Below are 9,175 nucleotides of genomic sequence, written 5' to 3' on the forward strand. Positions count from 1 at the left end.
CAGAGCCCTGCGCTGCCCGGACCAATGAGTTCCGGGCAGCGCTATGGGCTGGATCGAGTGCGCCTGACGTCAGGACATCGGCTGACGTCCATGACGTCATGCCGATTGTCGCCATGGCGACAGGAGAAGCCAGACAGGGGAACGTGTTATATACGCGCTCCCCTGTTTGCTATTGATGCCAGCGACGATCGCACTAGAGGGCCACATGCGCCCTCTAGTGGCGTTTCATGTAGCTACCACTCTGGTAGCTTTACATGAAACAAAAAAAAAAAATAAGAAAAAAAAGGATTTTTGCCCATTTGGCAAAATAAATTAACCGCCAGGGAGGTTAAATAATTTTACTCAGTTCAAGTACCCTTTAAAGGTATCACAGAAACAACTTTTGTTATGTCTTTGGATCCTCTCCATGACTAATGCCAGACTGCATGTGACCAGAGAAAAACAAAGAAAAAGTGGAAAGTTGAGTGGCAGACTGCAACACTCCCTACCACAACTTTGAGTACCAACAAACTTTCATGCCACTCTGCATGATAGCCACCATCTCCGCAGCTCACTCAAATAGATAATCCACAGGCTACAAAATAAGTCAAGTCACTAGAAAAAAAAAGCAGAGCCTGATAGCATCCATGCTACTGCGCACGCCGCCAAGCGGTATTCAGGGTTTTAGCGCTGGAACAGGCTGGAGGATCCAGAGGCTTCCCCCTCCCAAGGCGAACGAGTGCCTACCCAATGGAGATTGTCTAGAGAATTAGGTATGTCCCAACTGGAAGGACTAGGTGCTGGCCAGCTCTTCAATATACAAATATTACTATATTATAATTAGATTTAGAAAACGCCAACATATTACACAGCGCTGGACAATAACTAAGGTTACAATAATAATATGGGTGACAGACAACAAAATACAGGTGATCAGCAGTAACACAAACAATGCCAGATCATACACTTGGGTTGTCATAGGATACACAAGGAGGGCCTGGCAAAGGCTTACAATCTGAAAGGAGGGGGTGGTGACAATAGAAGGGGGTTGCATCGAGAGGTTCTCAGTCGGGAAAGTTAGGGCATTGGCGAGGTGTGGTAGGCCTTCTTGAAGAGGTTGGTTTTGAGGGCCTGTTTGAAGGAGCTGAAGGAGGGGGCAAGCTTGATAAGCAGTGGTAGAAAGTTCCACAGGAGCAGGCTCTAGGGATGTCCTGTAGTCGTGCGAGATGCATGGGGGTTTTAGAAAGGTGGTTGTTGGAGGAGTAGAGTGGGCAGCCAAGGTATGCATCTGCTGACACAGTCAAAGTTATAGGTCAGGTAGGACTTGTGTCGATTCTTAAATGGATCAGAAGCCAGTGGAGGGATTTGCATAGTGGAGTCATTGAGACGGAGCAGTAGGATGAGCAGAGGAGTCTGGCTGCTGCAATAATGGTGGATCGTAGGGGAGCCATGTGGTTCAGAGGGAGGGCTCTTTAATACTCATTAAGGCAAGTCCATACTTTTTCCAGTGTTGTATATAAAATCTACTAACTAACTCCCAGGACATCCATTCACAAAAGTTGCCTTACATTACTAAGTCAGTTCAGTTTGAGTACCCCTGGTTTAGGCCCCATTCACACTGCACGCGTTTCCAGCCGCGTTTTGGAAACGCGAGCAGGAGGCAGACACGCACGACATCAGACAGTGCATAGAGTGCACTGTCTGATGTTCACACTGCATGCGTTCCGGGAACGCATGCTGCACGCATTTTTTGTAAAAACGCGTGGCTGTCCCATTCACTTTTCAGTGATGGGATCAGCCACGCAACGCACACAAACGCGGATGGCGTGCGTTCGCATGCGTTGCGTTCCGCACGCATGGCCATCCGCGTTTGTGATGTGAACGGGGCTGTTCAATGTATTCTGTTGAGTCTCTTGCTACACAGAAGTGGTAAAATTGGCCAATCATTGGCCACTCAAAGTTGGATGTGTGTATGCATCCTAAAGGTGGCCACACACGATACAATAAAATGATCTGATTTTACAGCAATTCGAAAAAAAAAAAAATCGGAGCTCTCGAAAAAAAATCGAAAGCTTTTTTTTCATTCGACTGAAAAATCGGATTTCCAGTTTTCTTTGATTTTAATCGATCCGGAATGCCAGTTTTCCACAATGCCACTTTTCTTCAATCTTTATAAAGATTGTATGGTGTGTGTTGGATTGTCAATTTATTAATATACACACCCTAGCAATTTTGTCAGAGTTTCCAATCATTTTTATCATAATTGGGGAAAAATTGAACATAGGTGTTCGGTACATTGGTCATATTTTTGAAATGTTACAATCAGTCAGACAAATTGATTGCAATTCTTAAATTGAACAGATATTTAAAAAATTGTATGGTGTGTGGCTACCTGTAGTCATCACTCTCGTACTTCAACGTGTTTTAACTCTGGAGTCAGAACACCCATCTGATCTCAGAGACAGCATCTTTTAAGTCACCTTCTGAAGTGAGAGAGCTATGGAGGCTGCCAAACCTATTTCCCTTAAAACCTTACAAATTGCCCAACTGACCAGCAGATCCTCTGCCTCTAATACTTTTAGCCATAGACCCGGAACAAGCATGCAGCAGATCAGGCGTTTGACATAAAATCTAAGAAGATTAGCTGCATGCTTGTTTCTGGTGTGATTCAGACATTACTGCAGCCAAATAGATAAGCAGGGCTGCCAGGCAACTGGTCTGGTAGCGGCTGCCAGAGAGCTAGGCAGAAAGCGCACTTCTCTTGCGCAGACTGGCCATGACTGGCTGAAGTTAGGGGACCTGGTAACGGAGCTGGAGAAGGCGGAGGACGGCGGCGTGGGAGCCATCCGTGCTGATGGGGCTGGAGGAAGCCCCAGGTATATATATTTTTTTTTTTATCAGCTCTGGTTACCTTTAAAGGGAACCTAAACTGAGAGGGATATGGATGTTTATACCAGTTGCCTGACTCTCCTGCTGATCAATTTGCTGCAGTAGTATCTGGATCTCACACCTGAATCAGGCATGCAGCTAATCTAGTCTGACTTCAGTCAGAGCACCTGATCTACATGCTTGTGGAGGGGCTGGGACTAAAAGTATTAGAAACACAGAATTAGCAGGAGAGTCAGGAAACTGGTATTATTTTAATAGGAAAAATCCATATCCTTTTCAGTTTAGGTTCCCTTTAAGTGCATGGCTAGGTTTAAAGGGAAGGTCAGAGGGAAAAAAAAAAAAAAAAAAAAAAAAAAAAAGATTTACTTACCTGGGGCTTCCTCCAGCCCCTGGCAGCCGTCCGTATGTCCTCGCTGCAGCTCCGGTCACAGCCAGTGGCCCCCTCCCTTGCAGATGCTGACCTCACCAGGTCAGCATCTACTGTGCCTGCGCGAGCCGCTCGCAATCGCACTGACGTAGTTTGGAGTGTTCTGCGCAAGCGCAGTAGTTCTGCACCAGCGCAGAACACTCCATACCGCGTGATTGCTAGTAGCACTCTCGCAGGTGCAGTAGGTGCCGGTTGGCATCTGTAACGGAGGGGACCCTGGGAAGCAGTGCTGCGCAAGGGCACAGAACGCTGCCAGGGGCTGGAGGAAGCCCCAGGAAAGAAGATGTCCTCACATCTGTCCTTTAAAGGAATACTTAAGTCAGCAAGAAAAAATGATTTCTACTCACCCGGGGCTCTCCTCACCCCCCTGCAGCTGAACGGTGCCCTCGCCGTGTCCCTCCGATGCGACTGGACTCGCCGACGGGCACTTCCGGTTTGGCCGTCACCGGCCGACAGGCTGGGAATGCGGCTGATTATCCGCGTCCCCGGCCGCAATAGCATTATAGAGGGCGCTATTGCGGCCGGGAACGCGGCTGATCAGCCGCGTTCCCAGCCTGTCGGCCAGTGACGGCCAAACCGGAAGTGCCCACCGGCGAGTTCAGGCGCATCGGAGGGACACGGCGAGGGCACGGTTCAGCTGCAGGGGGCTGAGGAGAGCCCCGGGTGAGTAAAAGTCATTTTTTTCAGATGACTTAACCTTCCTGGCGGTAAGCCCGAGCTGAGCTCGGGCTATGTCGCGCAGGAAGATATCTCAGCCCCTGGTGGGGCGATTTGTGCCATTTAAAGTGCTGTACGCGCAGCTAGCACTTTGCTAGTCGCACGCACAGCTTGATCGCCGCCGCTCTGCGGCGATCGCCCGCACGCAGCGGCAGAAGAGGGCCCCCCCCCCCCGCCAGAGCCCTGCGCTGCCCGGACCAATGAGTTCCAGGCAGGGCTATGGGCTGGATCGGAGGCGTCTGACGTCAGCTGACGTCATTCCGATCGTCGCCATGGCGACAAGAGAAGCCAAACAGGGGAGCGCGTTATATACGCGTTCCCGTTTGCTATTGATGCCGGCGACGATCGCACTAGAGGGACACATGCGCCCTCTAGTGGTGTTTCATGTAGCTACCACTCTGGTAGCTTTACATGAAACACAAAAAAAAAAAAAAAAGATTTTTGCCTATTTGGCAAAAAAAATTAACCGCCAGGGAGGTTAAGTATTCCTTTAACCACCCTGGCGTTCTGATTAAATCGCCAGGGTGGCTGCGGGAGGGTTTTTTTTAAATAAAAAAAAAACTATTTCATGCAGCCAACTGAAAGTTGGCTGCATGAAAGCCCACTAGAGGGCGCTCCGGAGGCGATCTTCCGATCGCCTCCGGCGCCCAGAATAAACAAGGAAGGCCGCAATGAGCAGCCTTCCTTGTTTTGCTTATATCGTCGCCATAGCGACGAGCGGAGTGACGTCATCGACGTCAGCCGACGTCGTGACGTCAGCCGCCTCCGATCCAGCCCTTAGCGCTGGCCGGAACTTTTTGTTCCGGCTGCGCAGGGCTCAGGCGGCTAGGGGGGCCCTCTTTCGCCGCTGCTCGCGGCGAATCGCCGCAGAGCGGCGGCGATCAGGCAGCACACGCGGCTGGCAAAGTGCCGGCTGCGTGTGCTGCTTTTTATTTCATCAAAATCGGCCCAGCAGGGCCTGAGCGGCAGCCACTGGCGGTGTTGGACGAGCTGAGCTCGTCCAGACCGCTCAGCTGGTTAAAAAGAGTAAAGCAGCATACACACGCCGGACTTTAGGCAACGACGAGTCTGTCGTTGCCTCCCGCTGGGTGGGCGTGCCAGCGACAGTCCGGCGTGTGTACGCTCTGTCGTCAGACTGATAAGGCTGTTTCTGAGCGATCCGCCCGGCGGATCGCTCAGAAACAGCCGTATCAGTCTGACGACAGAGCGTACACACGCCGGACTGTCGCTGGCACGCCCACCCAGCGGGAGGCAACGACGGACCCGTCGTTGCCTAAAGTCCGGCGTGTGTACGGACCTTTACTGTCAGTCTGCAAAAGCTAATTTAAACCTCTATTCTCCTGTGTTAAACAGTTTAGAAGGAAGCCAAAAAGGCAACACTGAAGATAAAAATCTCTCTTTCATTTGATGTGTGCTTATCAGCAAAGCTGTTAGACCCAAGCTCTTAAGAAGCCGCAAGCCACATACCATACTGCAAAGCATTCTGGGGCCCTCCCCTCGGCTGCTAATGAGAAGTTACAGGGTCAAGTTACAATAGCATGTAACTCAGTCCAGCACACAGCACTGATAAATCTCTGGGCAGAGTACACTGCAGGAGTCCGCTATTGTTCCTAGCCACATGGCTAATTAATAGTCACTGCACAGTACTGTTATTCAGTATGAGCTTTTCTGTGAGTGGAATCATCAGGAAGCAGGCAGGACATGAGGACACATTTGGCTTCATAGGAGACAGACAAACATGGAACCTGCCATGAGCTGTCAGGAGCATCATTCTCTGCAAATACTATATAAAGATTCTGTGAAATCCAAACGTGGACAGTGAAATGCATATGTAATGTAAGTACAGCCAATATTTAGCTACTGATATATGTGTTTATTTTCTCTGAGACCTTATACCTAACAGCTCCTCTTTAAGCACTGAAAATTAACTGAAATGACTCAGGCAAGCATACAATCTAAGCTACGGCATTTCCTTCCTACTTTCTGCAGAATCTGACACGGAAATTCACAGAAACCTGATGCGCAGTTATTATACCTCATACTCTGTTGTCCTCACCTGTACTATTCAGTCACTGAAGCCTAGGTTTGGAATCGCTGTAAGTAGAATCTACGCCACATCTAGGGCTCTTTACTAAATTCAAAATTCTACACCACAGCTTACCACGGTTCCAAGGTGATTGTTGCTCCAGGAGAAAGTAAACTTAGCTGTCATGTGACAGCCAAGCTTCCTCCTAAAGTTCAGGAGCCATTTTCACTGGCTCCAGACCTCCTGATCACAATGAGCCAATAAAGAATGAGAAAAAGCCTCTAATCCTTAAAAGGGACCAGAAACACTAGGTCCACATAGGTTAAAAAACATCTGTAGTGAGAAGGATATGGAGGCTGACATTTATTTCCTTTTAAAACAATGCATATTGCCTGGCTGTCCTGCTGATCCTCTGCATCTAATTCTCTTAACCATAGACCCTGAACAAGCATGCAGATCAGATGTTTTGGACTGAAGTGTGACTGGATTTGCTACAGGTGTGATTAAGGTACTGCTGCCGCCAAAGAGATCAGCAGGTCTGCCACTGGGCTGTGGAGTTGGTACAAAAAAAAGTCCGACTCCGAAAAGTGTGATTCCACTGCCACTTACCACTCAACTCTAACGCCTCTAATTTACATATAACAATCGCGTTTATTGAAAGTGTGTAACATAAAATGCATTTCATTACTGCCAAAGCTTAGGCATTTTAAAGCTATGTTAAGATGGCATCTGCTTTTGGGAACAAAACAAAGCTCTTGGGCAAGAAGTTGACACTCTGCCCTGTCAACCTTCCCAACACAAGAAGCAATGGCAGACGGGTGAACGAATAGCGGACAGCAAGATTATGCAAGTGGATGCAAAACTGATATACCGTACCCATTTTTTCAACTGCTGAAGTGTGAACCGGCCCAAAGTGTCTAAGGTAAGTTTATATGCTTGCCTGAAGAGATGTGTTGTCAGGTTGCGTCTAGATATGGTAAATTTGGGTATTTGATGAACAGACTGTGGAAGGGAGTACCGGTAAACACACACATACATTAAACACAAGCGAAAATTTGACTTTATGCTGGGCATACACAGCTCGTTTTTGCGCTGGTATCGAGCCAGTGCGTCACCGCTCGTCCGCGTGGCTCGTTCCCCGCTCGTCCCCGCAGGCACTTCCTTTTCAGCGCTCATCAGTGCTTCGTTTTTGCCTATAGTCCACCTGCGGGGATCGAGCCAGGAATCGATCCCCAGCGTGACCGGACATGTCGGAAATTATCAATCGAGCCATCAACGGCTCGATTGATAAGAATTTGGGCCGTGTATGCCCAGCATAAGGCAAAACTGTGAGCAAAACTGAAACGCCAAACTCGCCTAAAGATGTCAGAAAACAACAATAATTATCTGACACCTGATTACTCAGACTAGAATCAATTATTACCTCTCCAAGTTTGATTATCTAATCAGTCTCTTGCAAAGAACTTGTTGGTCAGTCCAGGGGATCTTGTCTCACACATCAAAAACAAAAATGTTCCTTGTCAAACTTCCTATCACTAGCAATAAACCAGTGCAAGTCCATAAATAACTCAGGAGGGTTAAGCAAATTGAAATTTTGACTTGATACCCCTCAGCCTTCTTCCAATACATCCACTTCTAGATCACAGTTCATGGGTGGACCCACAGTACCCATCTCAAGTAAGTAAATTATTGTCTTACTTACCCCAACGCGGCTTGCACTGGTCTCAGCGTCTCTATGATTGTGCTGTGGCGTGGAAGATTCGGCACATACCTTGGGGTTAGTGTTAGGGGTTGTACTCTGGGTAGGTTAGCTTGGGGTTCAGATCAGGCACTAGGCAGGGGAGGAATCAAGGTTAGGAACTGAAATGGGGGTTGATGGCAGGCTGAGGTTAAGCATCCACTACGGGGTGCAACAGATGACAGCAAAGAGGAGGCTCATCTCGTCAAAGCAGCACAGATCAGCAGAGCACCAGCACATAAATCCTCGTTGCACTTGGGAAGTGTTCAGGACGCAGTCCTGATCCGCCGGCGACGTGTAACGTCACCTCGCAACCCGGAAGTACTGCGATGGCCATTTCAGAAATGGGCAGAAAATGCACAAATGAGAAATTCTGTACTAACTGGAACAGCTAGCTTAATGCACGAAGTGCGCATTAAACTATACTAAATTCAACTGTAGTATACCTACCTAATAATTGTAACACGCGCATTATGTTAATAATTGATAATTTTCCTAAAGAATGTTTGTACTACTAATAAGTGAACATAGGTCGCCCTCTAGTGGCAAAGTTAGAAATTTCAGGTAATACTGTGGGTGATGACCTGAAAAGGGAAAAGTGATAGAGGGCTGTATAGAATTTTAATTGTTATCGAATGAGTTCATCCAAAACTATAACTACGCTTGCAAACACATTGATGAGATGTATAAATAATATTTTATTTTATAAATTAAATAATGAATAAATATTTAAATATAAATACTTCCAAGTGTAAAGCGCTAGCGTGTTCATAAATACTGGAATTTGAATTTGAATTAAACAGAAAGTGCCTATACCTGGCAAGGGCGCTAATTCCAACATATGCCGCCATGCACAGCATGTCAGCAGTGGTTCTTCTAGGGTGGTGGTGGTCTCCATAGAAACGGAGAAAGCTTTCCACATGGTAGAGCGGCAGTACCTATGAGAGGTTCCCAGCGTTTTGATCCTACATTCTTCTGGTGGATGCAAGCTCTATACCACCACCCTACAGCCAGGGTTAAAAGGCAAGGATGCCCTCTGTCTCCCTTAGGGCCTGTACACACTGCTACGCTTTTAAAATCACATGCGATTTTGAAAGCGCAGCAGTGTGTACAGGCCCTTATGAGAATAGAAAAAGCGCATCGCCCCAGTGTGTACAGGTCTTCACCAGTGGCGTAGCAATAGGGGTTGCAGAAGTAGCGACCGCATCGGGGCCCATGGGTCAGAGGGGCCCCAAAGGGCCATCCCTCAAGTACAATATTAGCTCTCTATTGGCCCGATGCTGTTAATAATCACTTCTATAGATGCTTTAAAGAGACACTGAAGCGAGAATAAATCTTGCTTCAGAGCTTATATTCAACAGGGGCATGTGTGCCCCTGCTAAAACTCCGCTATCCCGCG

The 9,175-nt window shown here is 47.8% G+C and overlaps 1 protein-coding gene across 2 annotated transcripts in view; it reads right to left on the minus strand.

The window, feature by feature from the left end:
- ESCO1 (establishment of sister chromatid cohesion N-acetyltransferase 1) overlaps positions 1 to 8,059 on the minus strand; it is a 46,447-nt gene extending 38,388 nt beyond the window's left edge. For both annotated transcript variants that reach the window (XM_068237242.1, XM_068237241.1), the window contains exon 1: positions 7,741 to 8,059. The gene's annotated coding sequence lies outside the window, so the exon portion shown is untranslated. The remainder of the gene's footprint in view (positions 1 to 7,740) is intronic.
- Between the last annotated feature and the right edge of the window lie 1,116 nt (positions 8,060 to 9,175).

Source organism: Hyperolius riggenbachi, chromosome 5 (genome assembly GCF_040937935.1).
Source record: "Hyperolius riggenbachi isolate aHypRig1 chromosome 5, aHypRig1.pri, whole genome shotgun sequence".
Taxonomy (NCBI): Eukaryota; Metazoa; Chordata; class Amphibia; order Anura; family Hyperoliidae; genus Hyperolius; species Hyperolius riggenbachi.